The sequence below is a fragment of the Meriones unguiculatus genome, chromosome 15 (genome assembly GCF_030254825.1).
Source record: "Meriones unguiculatus strain TT.TT164.6M chromosome 15, Bangor_MerUng_6.1, whole genome shotgun sequence".
NCBI lineage: Eukaryota > Metazoa > Chordata > Mammalia > Rodentia > Muridae > Meriones > Meriones unguiculatus.
The window spans coordinates 53,523,062-53,548,255 of NC_083362.1; the positions used below are offsets into that span (position 1 = coordinate 53,523,062).

The window sequence follows — 25,194 nt, forward strand, 5'->3', positions numbered from 1 at the left end:
CTACTGGCTGTTGTAAGAACACAAGTACCCAAAGGGTAAACATTTTGAGCTTTATGTCCCTATGGCTAAGGAACCAGCGACACCGCATTTGGGAAAAGAGACGGCAGTAGAATGCGGCCATCTCATGAACCTTAATTTCCTGAACTCTGCTCAGGAGAATTCTTTTCATCTCTGTGCTACAGTAGTAAAAGACAGGCACACACAAACAGAGTATATGCTTAAACACGTACACACATGCGTGTATTCCTGTTGGAAAATAAAGGCAATGTACAAAAATAGTATTTTCTGACGTTAAAGGAAAATACTGAATTTAAAGAGAAAAAAGTAGTAGTCCATGGCAGTTTAGTCTCCAAGTGGGTTACATAGTGATGGGAAGAGGGACTGCCTCTGACATAAACTGATTGGCCTGCTCTTTGATCACCTCCCCCTGAGGGAGGAGCAGCCTTACCAGGCCACAGAAGATGGCTGCAGCCATTCCTGAGGTGATCTGATAGACTAAGATCAGAAGGAAGGAGAGGAGGACCTCCCCTATCAGTGGACTTGGGGAGGGGCATGCGTGAAGAAGGGGGAGGGAGGGTGGGACCAAGAGGGAAGGAAGGAGGGGCTTATGGGGAGATACAAAGTGAATAAAGTGTAATTAATAAAATAAAATAAAAAAATTATCTCAATGCAAAAAAATAGAGAGAGAGAGAGAGAGACAAGTATATTTTGTTTAATACACATTTATTAAATATTCAAAGGCTCCTTTATCTGAACAGGATCCTGAGCTCTGTTCTACCATTTTATTTTTGTTCTAAAATCAACCTGGAAGTTAGAAATGGTGGGCACTTCCTTAATCCCAGTACTCTGAAGGCAGAGACTGGCAGATGTCTGATCTCTGTGAGTTCGAGGCTACCTCCTCCCTAGTGAGTTCTGGGAAAGACAGGCAGACTGGGCAGAAAAACAGACAAGAAAAACAAAAAACCAAATTAACAAAAGGAAAGCCAAGCTAAACATTTACTTATAATCCAATTTTAAGTGATCTTAAATTATTACATATATCACTCTGCATGAATTTCTCCTTCTGGTGATTCTTCTATGGGCAAATGATTGACAAATGACAGATAGGTGATAGATAGATAGATAGATAGATAGATAGATAGATAGATAGATAGATAGAGATAGATAGCTTGTTATCCCTTTAGGCAACCCAGATACTTCTCAAAAAGAACAAAAACCTGTGTGCCAAGATTTTAGCAATCATTCTTACTAAAATAATTACTGAATTTTTGCAGTGAATGGCATATACTATCATGTGTCTTTTTGATTGTGGAATTTTCTTTATGGTTATTTAGATGTTAAATCTTTTCAGTTTAAGTGTCTGTCAGCAGACATACTTGCTCTTATACATTGTGAGTGTTCACATGTCAAATGAGCTAGCATAAAAGAAATACAAACCACAATCAATATTTGTTGCTTTGAATCAAAGTCCTGTCTGCTCCTGTATTTATGTGAATTTACTCCTTAAAGGCCCAGAAAGGGGCGGGGTAGATATCTCAGTGGCAGAACATTTGTCTAACATGACGAAGGCCCCAATTTGATCTCTGGTCATAATCAAAACAAAATATTACAGAATAGATGAAAGAACAACTAGTTCATACATATCTTCTGTTTGAATTTTCTTCTGGATTCTAAAGATATGTAGTGGTTATCCATTTGGGTCTGAAGGTTTTTAACGATAACATAACATCTTCCTTGGAAATGGGATAAGGTATATTCTACTGGGATGAATATATTCAGTCCTCCGGAAAAATGCATAAATACACAGCTTTAGAAACCCAGTGTGTAAGGGCTGGACCTGACAAGGATTCACTCACTGTACATTTTTGTAGTCTTGCCCCCTTGTGAGGGTGACTGCACCCAGACAGCTCATAAGGTAGAAAAAAGCCCGGTGCCTTCCAGTAATTCTGTTTATTTCCAGGAACCACTTCAGTGGGGAGTAGTCCATATGACACTCAGTGCCATTTTTTTTTTTGGCAGAATTGCTAATACAGAGTGACTTTGAGGTTTTGGAATGTCAAAGTAAATGAGGGACTTTATGGAGAAGATTTAATTAGTTGTTAAAAAATCCCTCTCCAATCCTGTGCTTCATAAAATCAATGCAGACTGGGCTAGAGGCCCAGTCTCTTTTAAAGCTTGCTAGATATAATTAACAATTATGAATATATTCTTTGGGGAGATTACACAAATCTTCTGCTATTTATTAGCTGAGAACAATTTAAAATTTTACTCTTCCTTGGATGTTACCCTTAAAAAAGCATTGTTAGAGTGATGCGGAAAGGTATGAAAAGCATTCGCTAGTTTGTATGATCACTGCTCTGTGCCCCATGTCTGAGATAGGGCCCAGCAGGTCACCAATAAAGACATTAGGAAATCTATCTTTCAGTCTCATACTTACCCAAATTCAAAAGATATGATTGGCAGGTGTGGGAAGACATTAATTCATGAATTCTCTGTCTCTCTCTAAACAGAAAGAAGCCAGAACACACCACCAGCCCTTTGAGAACACAGCATAACAAACTTCACTACTTTACCACTTCCTTGACGAGGTAAGACCCCATTTTTTTCCACCATAAAAAAGTGTCCCACCATTGTGAGAAACAGTTCACTTTTTTGCTAATCATAGTTTTAATTTTTTAAGCTAATTTATTTTTAAGGAAGAGATAGCATTTTGAATTTCACAGCTGATAGACTGGGAATTATGAGCCCCACTTCACAGGTTTTAGACTGACTAAATGAAAATACCTCACTTTGAAATGAGGGAGTCTTATGGAAGAAGGGGGATATAAAAGGACCCAGAGGGGACAGGAACCCCACAAACAGACCAATAAAGCCTCAAAAAAGAAGGGCCCAGGTGATACTGCAGAGACTTACACATCAACCAAAGACCATGCATAGAGAGGACCTAGACCCCCTGCTCAGATGTACCCCATAGACAGCTCAGTCTCCGTGTGGGTTCCCTAGTAAGAAAAGAAGAGACAGTGTCTCACATGAACTAGCTTGCCTGCTTTTTGATCTCTTCTCCCTGGTGGGATGACTTAGCCAGCCCACAGAGGAAGAGGATAAAGCCAATCCTGATGGGACCTGATAGGCTAGGGTTAAACAGTAGAGAAGGAGGACTTCCCCTATCAGTGAACTAGGGAAGGAGGATAGGGGAGGAAGAGAGAGGGAGGGTGGGATCAGGAGGAGATGAGGGAGGGGGCTACTGTTGGGATATAAAGTGAAAAATTGTAAATAATAATAATTAATAATAATAATATAAAAAAGAAATGAGGACTGAACCAAGCCCTTCTCTTCAGCTGATGCTAGCCATAACAATGATACTTCCTTTGTACCTGTCATGTGCTGGGCATGTTTCTGCATGGCTTAATGTAAACTAATACATATTTCCCTCTATCAGCTCTGTGGGGTACAGATTAGGGGTGCGAGACAAAGGGACAGGAGGTAGAGCTAACCAAACTGTGCGTAGGGCAGAAAGACCTGCAGCCTCAGTGCTGATACAGGGAAAGACGCTTGAGGAAGAAATGCCCAAGAACCAGATTCTCCTGTGTTTTACATGAATTTCTTCTAGATTAACAAAAGAAAGTAACATTTGCTGAAAATGCAGCCAATGCATGGCAGGTCCAATTTTATTCTATATGTTCATCTGTCATAGCCAATAATTTCATGAATAAAAAAATGAGCACCTTAGCTCAGTTTACAAACAGAAACTGTTTTCCTTTACTCTGCTCCTTTATGATAAAGGCAGAATAAAATGCAGAGGTTGCAAAGGAGTGATCTGTCATTTCATAAAGTGCATTTTAGTCTAACTTGTTTTTATTAAAGGTATTGAAAATGCTATCGATAATTGGGCACAGCAATGTTCACCTTACTGCTTTCATTAATTCTTCATGCTATTTTTGAGTAAAAATTTATAAAGCGTTCATTGCAGAACACTAACATCATTATGATAAACACCTAAGCATCTGCCACATACAGCTATCTTAAAAATCTCCTCTGAATAAACTATCACAGGAGCAAAAGCACTCTTTGCTTTCTTCGCACGCTCCTGCTCTCTTCCCGGTGAGTGTTAGAATTGTAAAGGTGCATAGTGTCCTCTGTGCATTCTGCCATGTGGGAAACAAACGCGGAACAGTTGCATCTTTGTGGGTCACCTTCACTTGCTGCTGTATTTAAATACAGCAGCGTTGGCACACAGACATCGGTTTGGCTCATTCCAGCTGTTACCATGGTTACTGCTTTACACAGTAATCTCTGGTGCTTGTTATTACGTCTAAATATCTTACAGCACTGTGAAGATTCAGTGCTAACATAGCTTCAACGCGTATTTGAAATTTGCATCTAAGGGAAATGACGCTCTCTATATGTGATACCATGGTAAGCCTTTTTATGTCTTATTTCTTTTGCCCCCGCTGGAAACACATCTTCTAATTGGCATATAAGGATTTTGCTAGCCTGTGGGGACCCATGCTTTTCACTGGTCTGCCATAATATAATAATCAACATAGGTTTTATTTCACCATAGATGAAATTCTGAGTATTCCCAAACATAATATAAATACTACATATGAAATTTAAGATACTTAAAAAAAATACATTTTAGAAGGTACGTGTTAATTGCTTACATTCTCTCAAAAAAAAAAATCACAAGTGGAGTTTTAATAAAGACCCTTCTTGAATTATTTCCTAACACTACAGTAATTCTAGAATTTCCTGACAGGTATACAGTTATTTATCCCATCAGTATTGTTGGGATCTTTTTGTATTATTGGGGTCTATTGTTAATAAAGGCAAGAAGAGACAATACTTATCTAAAATGAGAAAACACTATTTTGGAAAACATGAAGATTCATCCAGTGTTTCTGCAAAAGGGAACATTTATGCAGGTATTTTTATTTATATATGTTATCTAATACCACATGATCCTTAAATACCACTAAGTCCTTCAAGTGCATTATACAGAATGTTATAGTCACAGAGAAAATGTCTTGTAAATGGCATTCTTTGAAATTATTCACTGATGGTGCTAATTGCTGTATTGTGTAAAATTCGGAATTGAATATTTCCAGCATAACACATGCAATCCCAAATGTAAAGGTAGATCTTTGTCTTTGAAGTTTATTTTATAATTCCCATTAAATCAGCATCTCTTCACACAAAGCTCACTGGATATTACAGTGCACTGTTAATCACTCTGAAAATCAGCTTGCCTCTAGCTTCTACCACCTGTTATAGGCATATAACTTGCCCTTTTTAAGCCCCATAGAAGAGCATAACAGTACTTACAACTGACCAAAATATTACCAGGTCTCTCCATCTGTACTTATATAGCTAAAATTCATCATCCCTCACCTCTACCACCATAGCAGAGTTCAGTCTTGCATCCCCGTAGTCTTTTGTCTACATAGTAGAATTCAGAGTACAAAAGTCCTTGATTGATATGACTCCCCTGTTCCAAATATGCCAACAGTCACATATATAAAATGCATCCTCCACCTCCCAGAGCCAACAATGTGGCAGAGACTTGTCATCCTTTCACTGGCCAACATCATCTTAACATCTTTTTTTCTACTCTCTGATGGCAGAAATGATATCATGTTCTGAGCTTTGCCCCCAGCACACCTATGCTACCATCTCCCAGGTGAGCTCTCACTTGCTGAAGGGATGCCTAGGTATACAGAGGTTCCTGGCAAACAAAGCTGTACGAACAGAATATCCACAATGTACGTCGCAATGGTCCGTGCCTCTTAAAGAATTCCTTTACTTGTCTTAGCAGAACCTATTGCTTTGTTAGCGTTCAGGCTCTTTCCTGGTCTCAATCCATTTTTTTTTTTTCTGATTTTACAGTGTTGTTGCTGATTGCATCCTCATAAATCCTGATTTAGGGACACAAAAGTCTCTAAAATTACATAGACAAGTTAAAAATAAGCTAGCTGGACGGACATGAGGAAAATATTTGAAGAATAAAAGAAATGTTTCTGAAGTATTTTACATGAGTAAACATAAACTACCACAATTTGACATAACTTACATTGTCTGTTCCTTCAGAACATTATTATCTTTTCTTCGTTTGTAGCTGGAGGGAGTTTATCTTTTAAGAATTGTTCTGTATAAGTGGTTGATGGCTTTAGTTTAACAGTATTCTACGGAGCTACACTTGATGACTATTTATATTGTTGAGAACATTTGGCAACAGAAAAACAAACAGTGTGGCCACAATGAGCCTACAGCTAACAAAAAGAGAAGACAAACTGGTATTTTTTGCCATCTACTCTGAAAATCAATACCTTGGCTTGTACTCATAACCACCTCACAATGATTATCTACATCCACAGAGACAGTTTCAAGGGGGATTGTGCATTCTAAAAATAAACTTGATTGGTAACTTTCACATGTCTCACACTGCTTTGACCAAAACAAGTCCACTCTGTGCTGTGACCTGTTAATCACACCTGGTGGCCAGGTTCTTTGGCTCTTATTGGTCAAGACCTAAGCCTGGGTGAGGTTTTTTTTTTTTTAATTAATTACAGTGTATTCCCTTTATATCCCAGCTGTAGCCACCTCCCTCATTTTCTCATAATTCCACTCTCCCTCCCATGCCCCTCTCCAAGTCCAGTGATAGGGGAGGTCCTCCTCTCCTTCCATCTGACCCTATTTTACCAGGTCTCATCAGGACTGACTGCATTGTCTTCCTCTGTGGCCTGGCAAGGCTGCCCCCTACATGGGGAGGTGATCAAAGAACCAGCCACTGAGTTCATGTCAGAGACAGTTCCTGTTCCCCTCACTAGAGAAACCACATGGATACTGAGAATTTTTTAAGAATTTTTTACTTAGTTATCTGGGGACAGGGAAAAGAAGAGTTGCCTGTATCCTCTGGCAGGAGTTGAAATAACAATGACAATCCTCCTACTCACCAGTCTGAGTCACAAGTACGTTCTTCCGTTTCCTCAGCAGTCCTCAGCAGACTGTTTGGGCTGGAGTTCTGGAGGCAGAGGTGGACACCACCTGCTATAAAAGACTGCTGGGATTAAGGATTGTCTTTTAACAGTTTGGCCAAATGGAAATGGAAAAAAAGAAAACATTTGGTACTGACAAGCACCTATTTCAATGTTTGAATACAAGAAGAGTGGTCTAGGAGAGCTGAAAAGGTTAGGATGATCATGGGTGCTTGCCACCATACTTGACAATTTGAGTTCCATTTCCAGGGTAGAAGCAGAAAACTAACTCTTGCAAGCTGTCTAATGACTTCTACACATGCAGTGAGGTACATAAGTGTACACACACTCCCGTACACATTCTCTGTCTCTTTCTTTCTCTCTCTCTCTCTCTCTCTCACACACACACACACAAATAAATGAATGAATAAACAAGCAAATAGCTAAATAAATAAATAAGTAAAAACAGTTATTCCAGTGATGCTTATTATCCAGTTAATTCTATCACTGGATTTGAGACTAGGTCGTTTAACAGGGGAAGTGAGTTGTACAAGGTTTGACAATCCAGTCTTCCTGGATATTTGCACTCAGAAGACATTTGCTGTCCAATAGTGGTGACCTTGTGTCAACCAATATATATCCTGGATTGTAGTGAATATAAGATTCCTATAAACAAAAGTATAGGTTCCCCAGGAGCCTTTTACTGGAACACTTTTGTTACAGAAGGAAACTACCTTATAAGGAAAGGAGGGTTGTTTTGGTTCAAACCTTCAGGTCTAAGGTCTAGGCCATCTTCTGTCAGGATCACGATGCTGCCATTACATGTGAGAGAAGACAAATGTATGTACCATCTTGTCTCTCTTTCACCTCTCACAAAATAACTAAAAATTCAGTTACATATAACCTTTTCTACCTCTAACTAATCCCACCGTGCTAACCTTGGAGTTTTAGTTGTTGCTTAAGTTTCTTCTCTTCTTACCTCAGGATGGGATAAAATTTCAGTATATGAACTCCTTAGAGACACAATCTAACCCACAGGATACTTCATAATCCAAGGGCAGGTAGGGAAATGGGACATCATGAGCGAAGGAGCTGCTGGATATGAGCCAAGACCACAGTTCTCTCTGGGACTCCTCAGCTTTTTCTCTTTCCTTGCTTTCATTCCACATGATTGTCTGCAACTCTTCTTTTACATGAACACAAGATTTTCTCATTACTTTTCACTCACCCATGACTCACCAGCTTGCTTGTCCTTCAATGCCAGGTTTATGCCCTGTTTTATCAATTTTTAATCACTGCAACTTTAACCCAATAAGCTAGGACCACTAAAATAAATTAGACAGTACATTTGTGGTTGTCAGGATTGTATGCTTGTCGGTGTAGAAAAGAAAAAGGGAGCTCCCTTTACCTCCCCCCTCCCCAAGGGAGGAAAGGTCTTGTTAGGCCACAGAGGAGGACATGGCAGCCAGTCCTGGAGATACTTGATAAGCTATGGTCAGACGGAAGGGGAGGAGAACCTCCCCTAGCAGTGGACTTGTAAAGGGGCAGGGAGGAGATAAGGGAGGGAGGGTGGGATTGGGAGGGAATGAGGGAGGGGGCTACAGCTGGAATACACAGTAAACAACCTGTGATTAATATAAAAATAAAATAAAAAAAAAGAAAAAGGGAGCTCACTGCAAGAAAGACATGATGATGAACACCTCCAAAGCCAGTAAAATATCTCAGTGAAATCCATTTGTTCTCTTCCTCTTATTTCCCACAGTATATACATTCTTTTTTTAATTTTTTTTTACTCTTTCTTTGATAACTTTCATGTCCCATTGCTGTACTGAGCGTTCCATAACCCAACAAGTGTTCTAAAGCTATGTAAGGACATGCAGGATCCTGTGATGATTTTGTTTGCCCTCTGTTTGCCATTTGGAAGAGAAGTTAGAACTTTTGGGGATTAAGGACAGTTACATACCAAGAAACCAGGTAAAGAGAGAATTGAAAAACCCAGTGACACCAGGAAATAGGCAAGTAGCTTGAGGGGATGTTTCATTTGCAATTGGTATTCCGTCTTTAGCTCTATTCATTATGCAAAAATAAAACCCTCTGGAAGATGCATTCACTTGATCCTCCTGATTAAGGATGAACTAGGTAGACTTAGCAAGAGGTGTGCACATATTTATAGGTGTATGTGTGCTCACATGCACACCTATTTCAATAGACAGTTGCAAAAAAAAAGTCACATTTCTATAAAACTTATTACACAAACAACTGAGATTGTATCATGATCAGCTCAAAGTCCTGTGGTAATTCAGAGGAATTCTCCTCAGGGACAGTAAGTGTTAGGAGGAACTTTGCAAGCCAGCACTTAGCTACTGTCCCAGGGATCTGGCTATGTCCTCCTAAACTACTTTGTCATTCCCTGTAGCTGTATGATCAGTTTCTGTCCCTTTTGCACATCAGGCCTCTGTTACTGACCACAAAATAAAACATAAAACCATGGAGAATGATCTGAAACATTGTGCCTGTAATCCCAGTGATTGGGAGGCTCAGGTATGAGGATTGTCCGGAGCTCAAGGCCAACCCTGATGCCTTCTTTCAAAATCAAAACAAAGGATTCTGCTATCACTGCCCCCTGGAGCAATTATCGGTCCTCACTGTCTGACTTTAAGGTAGCTCCTGTGCAGGGCATATATTCTTACTGAAATGCACAGACTTTTCCCATCATTCTACTTTTCACTAGAAATGGAAATCAATTGTGTAGTGAACTAAGAGAAGAAAATTTATTCTTTTTTGAGGCAAGATCTCATGGAGCCATAGCTGGCTTAAAAGTTACTGCATTGACCAAACATTAAACTCATAAGAGATCTTCTGCTTTTGTCTCCTGAATGTGCTCATTATAAGCTTGTGCTACCAAGCCTGCCCCAGATTTTTTTCAGTTATTCATTAAAAAATTAAAAATATTTTGATTTCTTCTTTGTCCAGGCCTCAATTCTACAAAGAATGGGAAATCCACATGAGGAATTATAGAAGCAGGAAACTGTACTGGATTGAAAAAAAAAAAAAAAGCAGCAAGTCCTTTTCAGCAGGGTTTTGTAGAGTAGGGGAATTATTGGAGTTAGTAGGAGTATGTAGAAATAAGAATGGAGGAGACACAAAAGAAAACTAAGCAGTTTCTACGTTATTCATTAGATGGTGTGAATTTAGAAGGCAAAAGTTCTAAGAGCTGAATGTGGCCGGTCACACCTATGTTCATGGCACTTGGGAGGCTGAGGCAGGAGGATTGTTGGGAATTAGAAGCTTAGGCTACAGAGTGACACTTTTTCTCAGAACAAAGGCTTCTGAGCAGAATTGTTTTTTTCCTGTGAAGCTTCATTAGATGGCAAAGGTGCCCAATAGATTAAGAAGTCAACCCTGGAGACTTGGAGATGCTCACCATTGATGAGCACATCCATCATCAACATGTGCTGAAGACAAAGGCTTTGTAGGTTGGTAGCCAGTGGTGATGGTCAGAATGGATTTATGGACTGGGGACATATATAGTTATTGAATATATGAAACATTCGGACTATACTACTATGGATATAATGCCAGAATGAAAGCAAAGAACACTGAGAGACATTCACATTTGTGGGGAAGGGAAGAAGAGAAACAGAAAAGGTTAGCATGGTATGAAAGGACTCATGCCTAAGATGAACCAAGAGTGCTCTTACACAAAGGCTTGCAAAATCAAGGAGAATAAAGAAAGTACAGCACTAAATGCAACAAAGGAAGTTACAGCATTAAATGCAGTAAATTATTAATAAGCATCAAGGGGCCTGAAAGCATCAGGAACTGCACAGCTTCCATCTCCAGCTTTACTTTCCTTTCCTGTTTCTGGCTATCAAAGTCTTAAGCATCTCCATTACTACCCACGGAGGCACCCTGATGGAAGTCTAAGAATTTATTTTTAATTAGCATATATGCAAATGAGTTTTGCTCTGACATTGTCAGTCTTCTCCTTCAGTTTTCACTTAACTGTGATCTCAGAAAGCTGAGCTTCCTTCTTCCCAGTTTAACCCTGTCATGCCAGGCCTCCAGTACATTTGTCTGAACCTTACAGCCGTGTCCCTGATTCTTATAAATAAGTGCCCATCTCTGTATTATGCCTATGTGATACTGAGAGGATATTACAATGCTTCTTTTTGCCATATAAAAATTTCCCAGATCAACCCAAACAGAGCTCAAAGAAGATATTTCTGGACAATTTCTACACACCCCTCCATCACTAATACCATTGTTTCTCCCTCCTTCCAACCTCAGTAGAATACTTGTTGCTTCCCTAACTGAATTGCTCCTAGTATGTACATCTTTCATGTGTTTTCAATGCCTTTATTAACTTTGCTACTCTTATTTGAAGGTCCTCAGTTCCCTTCTATATTTTGGCTATAGACGACTTATATTTTTTCACTTCAAAGTTTATACCTACTGAAAATAATTTCTCTAGTCCTAAAGAATTATATTAATTGTGTCTCTGGTTAATAAGACACATACATAATCTTTTAGTAGTCTTGAACTAAAGAAAAATCACATTGTATATGTTACTATTTTTCTCTGTCTCCATGGCTTGGTGAAGGTCTCAAAGACAAATATTTCATTTTTTTCTATAGTTATGCCTTTTCAACAATAATAGTAGATATGAACCAAATAATATTTAAACTTGTGACTACTTGTTAATAGTAAATTGTTAATAGTGGTTACGGAGCAATTAAGGACTGAAAAGAGTACAAATAATCAATAATGAAGTAATAGAGAAGTGAACTGAAGTCCTGACTACAGGTTTCATGGAGATTTTATTGACATTCTCCTCTGTGTCTGTATTTGCTACGTGCATGTATGCAAATGACTGTGTGTGTGTTTGTGTGTGTGTGTGTATGTATGTGTGTGTGTCTGCTTGTATGTGTGTGTGTTTAGACAGGAAAAAAGGATTCATTCCTAGTCTTCACTGAAAAAGAAAAAGGATGACACTGGCTGGCACTTTGAGACTTCAGAATATTATTTAAGGGAACTGAGTGTAGGAAAAGGCAGGAAACTATATTACATGTCAGATAGATTGATGTGAACAAAAGCTAACGTGATAATAGGGGCAAATACAAGAGACTGTCCCTGTGACCACAGGGACAGACATGTGCAAAAGTTCCGTCATCCTTCACTTTAAGAAAGTGGGTGCTTTCACCATGTCCTTGGAAAATACCAGACTGTCTCGTGCTCCTAGGAAAGTGACTGCAAATTCTGTCTTCCCTGTCACACCTGTTCCAAAAGGAACCACCCAGGGGTGGACCATCTGTGCTCCAGCCACACCCCAAACAGCAGGGGAGCACAAATCGGGGAAATGCCCATTCTTCCAGTTTCCTCTCCCACTTCACCCACTCCAACTCCCACAGCTCTTGTAGTTGCCATGAGGATTGTCTGTGCAGGCAGGAACCTAGGGAGATCGACTTTAACATATTTCATTGAATCCTGTCCCTGTTCTTGGTATCATCCTTTGTGAATGTTCTGTTATCGTCTACTCTGTTGTCATCTCAAAAAATAAAAGAAACAACTTCTTTAAACGTTGAATATCCCAGACAAGGTGTCACACTCCTTGTAAACCCGGAAGCTGGGAGGTAGGGGCAGGAGTATCAAGGGTTAGGTCATCTTTGCCTACATAGTAATGTCAAGGTCAGCCTGGACTACATGAGGCCATGGACATCCCCCAGGGGAAAAAAAAATAAGTGGAGGCTGGAGAGATGGCTCAGTAGTTAAGAGACCTTGCTGGTCTTACAGACTACCATATTCCAATTCCCAGGATGTATGTTGAACAGTTTACAGCAGCCTATAATCCAAGGGATCTGACACTCCCTTCTGGTCTCTGTGGGCACTAGCACCCACCCACATACACACACACACACACACACACACACACACACACAAACACACACACACACTTAAAAATAAATATTTTTTTTCTAAAATAAACATAAAATGTGTGATAGTTTTGCTTGGGCCTCATTCAACAGTACTGGTTGGCACGGGAAGTTGGTTGCCATCTTCATAGTTAACTAGGGACCCTGCTGTTTGCCATTAGTGATTTTGCTTCAATTGTCACCTATACTTAAATAGTGGAAGGGCAGAAATCAAGGAGGAACACATGATAGGCCAGGTCTGCATTTCCTCAGTGCCGCTTTCTCCATCATCTGGGAAAAGAAAGGCACTTTGACTGCATTTTCAGAGCAATGGGGAGAAAAGGTTCTGTGAACTGCTAGCAAAATCTCTGAGGTTCTCGTAGAACTTTGTGAATCAGCACCGCTGCATACATCGGTCACATAGCTTAAGCTGTTGCAGAACAGGATGTCAGTCAGACCGTGGAGATACAGTTGTGAATCGTAATTCCTAGATCATGTTAAAACGGAAAATGTAGTAGGCAAATCGGTCTGTCAGAGTTAAACACTCACAACAGTACACAGATATGTTTCTTTATAAGTGTTCTTTGTAGAAACTGTATTTCTAAGAGCTATATTGCTCTTCATCATCATTGAAAGAAGTCAGGACAGGAACTCAAGCAGAGCAAGAGCTGATGCAGAGGCCATGGAGGGGTACTGCTTACTGGCTTACTTGCTTGGCTTGCACGGCCTGCTTTCTTATAAAACCCAAGGTCACCAGACCAGGGATGGCACCACCAACAATGGACTAGGCCCTCCCCTGTCAATCACTAATTAAGAAAAATCCCTACAGGCGGTGGAAAAAAATCCTTATGGAGCCATTTTCTCAAGTGAGGTTTCCCCCTTTCAGATAACTCTGTCTTGTGTCAAGTTGACATAAAATACCCAGCACAATATTGTTTCAGTGTTGTACAAAGGTAATTCTGACACCTCAGTAGTCTATAAAATCAGCTTATTTGCTAACAAATTCTGTCACAAAGTGTTACTTGACTGTGACTAAGGAACGTGTGTGGGGGATTGTGAATAACTGTTTCACAGTCAATGTGTGATCACTGTTTATTTCTTGACAGTTAAAACTTTGTTTCTCTTTGAGAGTTCGTGGCACTTTAAACGCATACACGTGGCACTAGAGAGCTTTTAAAATAAGTCCCACGGGAACTGCCTATTTGCTCAGTAGATGAATAAAAACAAATTGGTGCTTCAAACTGTGAGAAATTTGATAAGCAATGAGTAAAAACCACATGGTTGAAGTTGGAGGCTGATGCTTTCCGGGTGTGTCTGTCAAATCTTCTAAGACGCGTAGTGATGTATCTAACCATGATAATTCCCTGTAATTTTTTTTCTTCTACTCCTCTCGCTCCCACCTGCACTGATTTTTAATGAATGCCAAGGATTCCAGTTGTGTTCAGCTATTACTCCAGAAGGCAGTTTGATTCAGAGGCAACTGTAGTCTCCGTAAGAGAAACTGAGAATTCACGGAAGGCAGATACTTCAGTGAGCAGGAGCTCACTGAGTCATTTCAACTCACTGTGCAGAGCATGGGGCAAGACCCAGTAGCAACCGATCCTGAATACTGAGCAAAGGCCAAAACAGTACAAAAGACTTGTTCAGTGGCACAGTGTCGTAGCTCTGTGAGTCCTTGATACATAGAGACATGTTTAGTGGAGTCTTGATGGGTTTTGCCTGTGTACTCCACGGGACATATATTTACAATTACAGTGAGTCTTATTTTGGGAAATGAGTATTTTCAAGGAATATTTGTTGACAAACCAAGAGGAATTTTCAAATTACAGTGTCATATACACACATGCATATAAAAATACCATACACACATACATAATGGATTGTTTATATACGAAAAAATACTATTAGAACAGAGCAAAAAGACTGGCACATTTTACAATGAAGCTCTGCAGGAAAGTAGCAAACTCATGTATTTACGGATATAATAGTTTTATGGTAGAGTGGAGTAACTATACCACATAATATGAAATATTTGTTAATGGCTGGGGATAAAAGCACTAACCTCACATGCATGCTGCCCTAGATCCAACTCCTAGTCCTGCAAACAGAAACAGAAACTGAAATATTTATGCATGGAAAAAGCATATTTAGCCTTATTCTTTCCACTGTAGTTTTCCACTGTGGGAAGTCCCTTGTCCAGATAGTGAGCCTACCATCAAGAACCCACCATTTTCTCCTCTGCTACCTTAGCATCCCGCCATCAGAGTTGCCATCATGTCTCATGGGGTAACTGCAAGGATCCTCTAACCAAATGGCTCCACTATGACCCCCTCTCTGTTCCACATGGTAGCCATATGATCTTTTAAGGGTATCACTACCCTGTAAGATGCTCCCATTAGAACAAGGACTATCTCTGACATGAACTCAGTGGCTGGCTCTTTGATCACCTCCCCCTTAGGGGAGGGCGCAGCCTTACGAGGCCACAGAGGAAGACAATGCAGCCACTCCTGATGAGACCTGATAGGCTAGGGTCAGATGGAAGGGGAGGAAGACTTGGGGAGGAGCATGGGAGGAGAAGAGGGAGGGAGGGCAGGATTGGGAGGGGATGAGGGAGGGGGCTACAGCTGGGATACAAAGTGAATAAACTGTAATAAATAAAAAAAATAAATTAAAAAAACTAATAATAAAAGAAGCTCCCAGTATATTTTGAAGTAAATCCGAACTCTTGAGCAAACTGTCCATGAAAACAGTTCTCACGGCACTCTACCTTTGTCTTAAACCAGCCTCACACACACCAAGCACGTTATCACCTTATTATGGCTTCTCTGCCCACAACACACTGGCATCCCTCCTTAGTTCCCTTTCCCCACAACACTCTCTCTTTCTTAATGGAGTATCATTATATCCTTTGCATATACAGCAACTCCTTATCAGTTTCTCCTCTGAGGTCACCTCCCCAAGTCATCTTTGTAAATGCAGATCATTTAGGCAGCTGGAGAGAAGGGCTGTCACACAAGCATGAGGACCTGAGTTCAGATACTCAGTAACCATGACAAAAACTAGGTCTTCGATGACTTTCCTGCCAAATGATTCTATCACCAACCATAGCTCTTAAGCAGCCTCACCTCTTGCTTCACTTCCTATTGCCACTAAAAGCCTAGAGTTTCTCTTCTTTCTCGTAGCTTAGGTCCCTGATGAAATGCTAACATTAGTTGAATTTAATAAAATGTATACGGAACATTTTGACTCTATTAAAAAAATAGTATATTTCCCTGTAGTGTTTGTTACTTTCTAGAAGTCTGTGTTATTTTAATTGTATATATTTTTATTCTGATTTGGGGTGTTTATTGTAGTGTTATGTACTGAACCCAGGACATTAAGCTTCATTAGGCAGCTACTCTACCATTGAACAATATCCTAAACCCAATCAGATGTGATTTTTTTTTATTTTGCCATATCTATGGGGATAATTTAATTGGATGTTACATATAAAATAGGAATAGTTGTGTATAGAGAAACTAATTGCACTGTTATTTTTTTTTCACTTACATGAGAGTATTTTTTTTACATCTCATAACCTTGGACTAATTATATACATTTCAAGCCTGAGGGTTTTCAAGATTTTATGTCACATTCTGGCGCTTCAGAAGTTTGGCAGAATGCAAGTAGCCAGCCATAAAAATTGACCTTGTTTCTAGAATTCACTCCAGGGCACAAAGACATGTCTGTTCAAAGGGAGAAGTCAAACTGTGTATGACGGTTGACCCATTTGGATCCCACCTGAGTTGTGAGGGAATTCCAGATAATAAGGATGCTATAGGCATCCATTCAGGCCAGGCTCACTGATGTTGATAAGCAAGGCACCTTTGAACTCGGCTCGGAATTCCTGTGAGTCACAATTACCGCCAGCAGCACACCACAGCACACAGTCTGCCCCAAATTCAAAACAAATGAGTAAGAAAGGAATTTGCTGTTTTGTGTAACTTAAACTTTACTTTTACATGACCTGTTCTTTATCTTTTTAATAGACAGTGTCTGATATAACTAGCTGGGTTTAACTTGCCACCAATGTCATGGTTTAGGATCTTATCAAAATGTGTATAATCTAAATAGTTTGTGTCTACAGTTATTTGTCTGATAAAAATGACTTGGAAGATTGCTATTTCTTTGGCATCCTTTCATTCTCCTTTACTGCACTTGCTGTGATTGAACTCTTCAGACTCGTCTGTCTTCCTCAATTGAGTGTGAGAGGTTTACGGAGAAGGTCCATATTGTAATTGGCATTTTATTCCTAGAGCATAGAGAATTTCTTGTATAAAGCTGATAAGCAAGAAATGTTTATTGAATGAATGGTAGGAAAGCATAATAGCCAAGTTGATAAAATATTAAATAAACCTTCAACAGAATCTCATTACAGCAATTTATAAATTGGTACCTTTCAAAGAAAGAAGCAGTTACGAGAGCTTTTTCTAAAGTAACTGTCTCTAAGAGCATCTCCATGTATAGTTGTGTCTTCTTCTAATTGACACTTCATTGGTCCGTTATTGAATCAGTAATTCTAAATAGTAAGCCTGAATAAGCCACACCCTTCCTCTTTCGAAAATGCTGAGGGCCTCCAGGACAGAGTCTGGGTGTGACTTACTACATCTCATTGATTCTTTAGGATTCTGTCTCTGTCTGCCCCTCAGCCTCATTTCCCTACATCTTCCTTCACTTCTGGACCATAGGGAACAATCCGTGCTTTACATCTGTCCTATCTTGATCCACCAGTAGCATGTGTGCCTGAACCTCCTCTCTACCGGGGGACCGTGTGGACCATATGTACATAGATGAATTAAACACAGCATTCCCTCCCGCAACTTGAAGCTTTGTGAGAGGGATGGACGGAACAGTGAAGAACTTCTAACCGGCATGAAGAATAGCGTTATGAGAATACTGGGAAAGCACCCACGGGATTGTCTTTTTAATAGTTATTCCCAATGTGAGTTTTAAAAAACAAAACAAAGTGTGTTGGGGGAGTTGGGCATCATAGTTATCCCTTTAAGCTTCCTGAGCTATCTTCTGCTATGTCCTATTCGTGCTCTATATGCAGATGCTGCCTCTCACGAGAGGTGTTCTCATAAAGGTGTCTATGCACCCCTAAGCCCTCACATTTGTCTCCCCTAAAGCACATACCAAGGTGTATATTTTTGTTTGCTTTTCTATGACCTCATACAACAGTATCTTTTCAAGTACATTCCGGATTCCCAGATACATTAAGCCTTTTCCTTTGATGTTTTGGAGAGTAAAATAATTAATTGTCTGATGGATTAGAATTGTAATTCTTAGAGTTGGACGCCTTAACAGCATACAGTCCAGCTTTCCATCATACTAAACAGTAATTGATTTTGTAATGTTTGTGACAGAACGGCCATTCACCATCTGCTTAATCACATGCTCTGACAAAGTGTATATGAATTTCAAAATATGCAAGCAACAAGTGTTCTGACTGATGGCTGTCTGTGTCTGGTTATACCCACTAGACATGGAATAAGATTTTAGTCTTAACATGCTAGAAGTAAAAACTTTGTTTATGGGACTTGTGTCTTAGAGGGAGAATGGTTCATCAAAGGATTACTAACTTAAATTTAAATTTTAAAATACAATTTATATTTTTAAAAGGGTTCAAAGGTAGATACCCAGCATGTCTGAGAAAGCTGCTTCTAGTGGATTATTAGACGTAGAAATACCAGATGTAGAATATCTTCTTTTGATTCGATTATAGGAGGCCCAGAGGTTTCCCAAACAATATAGGCTCTTGCCAGACATTTTGGTTGCCCACCAGAACTATAAGGTAGGATACCACAGATGAGAGTACTACATACCTTAGTTGCATGATAAAGAGAACACAAACCAGAACAGAGGTGGGAACTTTCTTTCTGCTAGTTAGTTTTCACAGTGTCAGAAGGTTCTATGAAGGCTACTGGGAAAGAAAGAAAAGGCATCAACAGTCTTACCTAGCTATGAACTCTAATGAACAGCAATACCAACCTGCCAAGTTGTGCACACATGTGAACTAGTGGCACTAATGTTATAGGGTAACCAACCATTCTCTGCTCAGATCTGAAGCCCACTCTCGAGAAGGAAATTTATGTCTGGTACCTTGAGCCAAGTCAGAAGACATGGAAGGTGGAGTTATAGCACTGAGCAGGGGACTTAATATGTTAGCTAAATTGGCACAGCTTCAGACTCTTTTTCCAGGTATTTCTGTTTTCCACTACTCAGTCTTAATCAGAGAATCCTCACTTTCTAGTGGATGAGTTTAGTCTCGCAATATGTGGAATATTAATAATGGTTGGGTGCTCAGCCCTAAACAAAATATTTATGCCATCCACTCTAAGGCTCCGGGGACATTGCAGAATGCGACTAAAAGAATACAGGAGATGGAAGATAGTGAGGGCAGCTACAAAATGTCATTTTATGGGAAAAGCACAATTGCTACAGTCAGGAACTCACAGCAACGGCAGATGCCTGGCTCCGCACATGAGCGGGCAATTACATCAACAACCAGGCATGGGTGGAGGAGGGGATCAAGGCACATGAGCCATCACTGTTGAACACATCTTACTGACAGAGGTGGGGTGGTGTCACTATTCTACAGGAAGAGGTGGAGTCTTCGCCTTTGCTGTGTAGTCACTGGCGATCCCACCAGGCACTAATAGATAGTTTTCACCCTGGTTAAACTAATTGGTTCACCAAACAAAACCAAAAGTTGACTCTAGGAAAGGGGCTGGTTGGCAGAAGCAGACCATAAAGGCATAGGAAGAAAGTAAGAGAGGTAAGAGGGAGTGTAATACAAATTCATTTTATATATATATGAAATTATAAAAAAAAACTAGCTCTTCTCCCAAAAGCAGATCCCACTCATGAAAATCACAAAGCTTTCAGACTTTGAAGTTATTCTAAAACATTTTTTATTTGCAAGTTTACATTCCTTATTTTATTTTCCTCTTTTTTTTCAGAACTGTAAGTTCTTTCTGCAACAATTAGGATCTAGCTTTAAAGCTTAGTATCTCATTTCATAATAAATTACACAGCCTCTGAGATTACATATACCACAACCTCCAGGCAGGAAATAATTAGTGCGCTTGATCCTTAGGCGCTAACCATTATTTTTTTTATAGTTGCAAACTTAGGAAAGAACCAGTGCCTTTCCTTCACGTGGAGCTCAGATTTCCAGAGCCAAAGACTCTTCATCCCTTGTTGATGTAACAGCCGTGGCTTACAAATCTCCCTTAGTATCTGTAATTCTACACAATTTTCATTGGATTTGTACCGAGAGGAGATTAGATTTCACAGTATTCTGCTATGTGATACTCAACAAAGTCTGAAAGTCCTTGGATCACAGTTGAGGCTGAGTATCATTAAAACAAAAAAATCATCCATTTTCAAAATCTAATGTACAATTTTTTTCTTAAGTTTTGTATCTTCATGGTTAAGTTTCTGCTCATTTAAAAACATTATTAAAGTTATAATAAGTGATCTTCAACATTAACTGTACTGACATAGGGATCAAATTTTATCTAGTCATTGATTAAATAGTTCATTACACAATGTGAAAGTAACCTCCAGGTTTGATGTCATGTGCAAATTGACACAGTAAATACTAGAACTGTGATTCAACCTTAATTTTGTTGTTGGAGATCTACTACTTTTTTTTTCTCACTGCTTCTCTGGCATCTAAGTACAAATCCTGAATTACTTATCATTAATAGAGCCAGAGTTCTAGGGCATAGCATTTCAAGTATTTATATCTGATAGGAACTTGATCTTCTGTATGCGTGATGTATAAAAGGGCCTAGATGTATTGCTCAATTATGAGATTGTGTTGCAAACCAAGGTCACAGCAGAACAACCCTTAGTTTGAGATGATGGGTGACGTTGCATGGTGAAGCAGCATTTAGTGAACATTTCCAGCGTGCTCAGGATTGTGACTCACTTGTATCATGCAGGTTTGACAATAGCAATGGGAGGTTTTCTATTCTGTGTCCATCACCATCAGAGTTAACGTCTTCTATGCCCACCAACTGTCTTTATACTAATTTCTAAGTTGTGTGGTATGGGATGGAGAATGAGTCACCTGATAAAACCATAGGGCTTCTCCATTCAGCCTGAGACAAGCAGACAAGATCTGCAACAAAAGCTTCACTTTCTCATGTCATTATGAAAATTACCTTTGATTTATACATGGAATACAGAGGGTAGCAATCTGGGGTTTTAAGCCCTTTATTAACAAATACTTGAGCTTTGAAACACCCCCATCATATACAAAGGTATATGAGCTGCATAAAATTATGATATTCTTAGCAATCAAACCAAGTTCCTTTTGTGTGGTTCTTGGATGGGTAGTAACAGTACAAAACATAATCGAGCCTCCATGAGAGTAGAAACAGTATTCATTTGCTTAATTTTGTTATGAAACTGGTTGTTTGATTCTTTTGTTCTTCTCTAGATAAGTAACAACACAAAATTATACGCCCTCTGTAATGATTGAACTGAATGTTTCGTGATGATAGGGCAGAATGTCTCAAAGAAAACGCCCTAGAACTACCTGTGCCAAGGACACTATAAAAATCGAGACCTGCCATTTGACACATAATACAGTCTTCCTTTAAACCTTCCAAACTTCTCCCTTTTGCCAGTTTTTGACAGTAGTTAATGCTGCATGCTAATAACTATAATTGGTGACTAAATGTTCTGTGATCGTTCCAATATTTAATCCAAAGGCAAACAATGAAGTTTGTGCTTCTATGGGAAGCCTAAGCAGAAAGTTCTACTCCACTTTAACAGGTCCAGCACGTACGGCTGAATTATCTAAATAAATTCAGAATTATCTGCCACACATTTACATCTAGAGTCTCCTCACATTCATCTTCAAAGCCAGCAATCGGCAAGGAAATGGCTTACTTAAATAGCCCATTCATGAATGCCAGTAATCAAGCAAAAGTAAACACTAATAGCAAATCTGAAAATGCTCAGAGTCTCACCGTCATTTTACAACATGGAGTCGTTGTCTTGTCATAGAAAAGGGACAGTTTTAAAAAGAACATTTCTTCAACATATTTCTGTTTCTTTCAAGTAGAATTAAATACAAGTAAAAATCACCTTATTCCATGTAAGGCAGAATAATAAAAGCATTCTATATCATGATTGGACTCTGTTAACTCTTCATAAAAGTCCTGGGCAAAGGTCACGAAAGACATAGCTTCTATTTTTAAGATTGCTCATGTGACCAGCCAACATACTTGTCTTCAGTGTATCCTTCAGTCCTTCTGCAATGATGTTTCTCTTCTGTATTTCTGCCCCTTACTTCTCTCCCCTGAAGCAACTGGCTTGCCTGCAAACACTAGTCTTCAAGCTTTATCACAATCACCAGTTAAAAAAACTAATTTGCAAGCTCTACCCCAAAGAACTCTGATTTACTGTATCTATTTAGGAAGTAGTGTGTTGAAAATACTTGAGGAGGCGCTGGAATGGTTGATAACCTAAGAGCATTTCGTTTTTGTAATTTTAAGAGACTTTTGTGAGATGGATTGAAATACTTTATTGTAGAGATCTTTCTAAACTCATATTACACATGCTGTGATACCCGCTTATTCTTGCTTGGGTCTATTCATTCGTTCTACTCTTTGTGCTTTTGATGGAGTTAAAACTTCCTCATCTGCCAGAGCTCCAAAACGAGGTTCAGATTCACCCTTTTCTCTGGAGATGATGGTGGCCAAACATCCATTTCTGATGGTACCTTTCACCTTGTGTCTGCCTCCGTTGTAGGCAGTTGATGACAACTCATTCAATACTCAACAAATATCTGAAACCCATTCGACGATGCTTTGCGGGATTTTATTTTCCTGTAGTGTATTGAATATATTTTACTTTGACTAACCTCTTTCACACTTGCAAACAAGGGTAGGGGAAAACTCCAAATTATTAAGGAGATAGGTAAAAAAAATGAGAAAGCGGCTTCTTTTTCTGTAAAATATGTCCTGATTTGAGTCTGCTCCTAGATTTTCTTGGAGAAAAAAAAAAAAAGTCATTGGTAACTCAGATGTCAGAACTGTCTGGAAGATTTTCTTCTGTCATTCTGCTTCCATGTTTCTCCTTCTTAAACAACGGAGGCAGTGTGGCAACTGTATCCCTCTTTTTTTTTTCCTTTCTGCATGCCCAGAAGGCCTGTTTCTAAAAAACCACTTTTTCATGCACTTAAATATATATCTCTTACTTTTTCTAAAGAGCTGATAATACAGGAATCATCAAAGCAGACATACAATCTTTTTCATGTGCAACATCCAGGCATTCTGATCATAGATGGAAGGAGGGACAGAAAAACACTCTGTGGATTAGACCAGCTGATATATGCAGTATGTTATAATGTGCCAATCTGGTTTTTATAAATAATAAAGAAAACTTACTAAAGCCTGTTAACCTGTCATCACTAACATGAGTCATTGGTCGTTTGTCACTTTAAAGTTAGCACTTGCCTATCAGCAATGTTTGAATGGAAATGATTAAGAGAATATTATTCCAAGAAAGATGAACAAAAATTTACTGTAAAACTAAAAATTATTCTACAAAGCATATTTTTTTCTGCTAGAGCATGCTCACATAACAATCTAAAATATTGAAGTTTTACACAAGCTTTTATGTAGAAAAGACTGATTCTGTTTTCTATATAATTCGCTTTGAGAACTTGAATTGAAGCTCACTGTGGGCTGAATGATACATGATGATCTCATAAAAATCACACCTTAAAGAAAAATGTTGAAGATAATTGCTTGCTTACAATATAGCTCCTGCTGGATTTCAGAAAATATTTGATAAACATTACCAGTTAAACATGAGAGAACATAGAGATTGTCTGGTACATTAATAATTATCAAAAAAGCAAAATATATGATAATTTATTTCTAAATTTCAATGTAAGTTGCGTAGATCCTTACTATAAGGGCCAGTCATGTAATAAAACACAGTATTTAAGTAGTAGGTTCTCATATTTGGAGGCAGAATTTTGGGCTGCCCGTGGTCGGCTCAATTTTTTTTTCCTCACAAAAACATGAATTCTTTTATACATGCAAACGGATGCTCAAGCCAACTGCTCATTTAGAGACATAGAATATTATAACCTTAAGTCTAGAAAATGTTAAAATATGTATTTAAATATAAGATAATCTCAAGATGGTAAAAATCTGTTGAGTGACAGCACTGATAAAATGGGCAGACCTACCCATAAACTATAAAATGGCTCTCCAAGGGCATACATTAATTGATATGTTAGCTTTTTTTTTTTCTTTTAGAGTCTAGGTAATTGGAAATTGCAGTGCATGAGAACTGAGGTCATGAGTTGAGTTTTTCTCTATGTTTTTCATCAAGCTATTGCCTCGCTAGCCTAGTTTGATTTCGTTGCCATGATAAAACACTGAGCAAGAACAGCTTGGGGAGGAAAGGCTTTATTTCATCTTACACCTTCCGGTCCATCATCGAGGAAGGCAAAGGCAGGAATTAAAAGCAGGAACCCAGAGGCAGAAACAAACTGAAGCAGAAAACATGGAGGAATGCTGCTTCCTGGCTTGCTTCACCTCTGTTGCTCCGCCGCCTTTCTTACCCAGTGCAGGTCCACCTGCCCCAAAGGTGGCACTGTCCACTGTGACTTTACCCTCCTACATCCATTAGCAATCAAAAAGACGTCCCAGAGAGATGCCCACGGGTCAATGTTATGGTGGCAGTTTCTCAATAATGTCCCATCAAAGTCCATCATCGCTAGTCTACCCTGGTCAACGTGACACACAAATACAGGTGTGACCCCAAAACTTCCATCACAAACTTAAGTGAAACCAATCTTCTTGTGTGTGCTATTTTAATAGTCAGTTTATAAATGAGCACGATCAAACGTTCTCCTTTAACGTAAGAAGTTTTTCCTCTAAAGCGGCAACAACGTTTTCTAGTCACACTTCCCATCACAGTAAGCTTGGTCAGCGCAATGAGGATGCTTACTAGATTTTTTTTTTTTTTTTACTATATGCACTGAGCAACCTGCAGTTTGTCATGTAGTCGGGTAATGTTTTGTAGGCCACAACTTTGATTTACTTGTTGGATGAAGTGAAATTACTGTGCTTAGGTAGCCCTTCCTCCAAAATTAATAGTTTTTATTAATTTTTAAGAGACCCAAAATTGTAAAGCAGTGAACATTCAGGAATCTATTTCGTAAGGGTTTAGTCCCTTGGAAACAATTGATGTCAGTCTTTGAAGTAGATGATGACTAACAAAAATGAAAT

General features: G+C 39.1%; 1 protein-coding gene across 40 annotated transcripts in view; it reads left to right on the forward strand.

Annotated features, from left to right (window-relative positions):
- The window catches only part of Map2 (microtubule associated protein 2), a 268,475-nt gene that overhangs the window by 174,057 nt on the left and 69,224 nt on the right, over positions 1–25,194 (forward strand). For all 40 annotated transcript variants that reach the window (XM_060368502.1, XM_060368527.1, XM_060368529.1 and 37 more), the window contains one exon: positions 2,511–2,588. The gene's annotated coding sequence lies outside the window, so the exon portion shown is untranslated. The remainder of the gene's footprint in view (positions 1–2,510; positions 2,589–25,194) is intronic.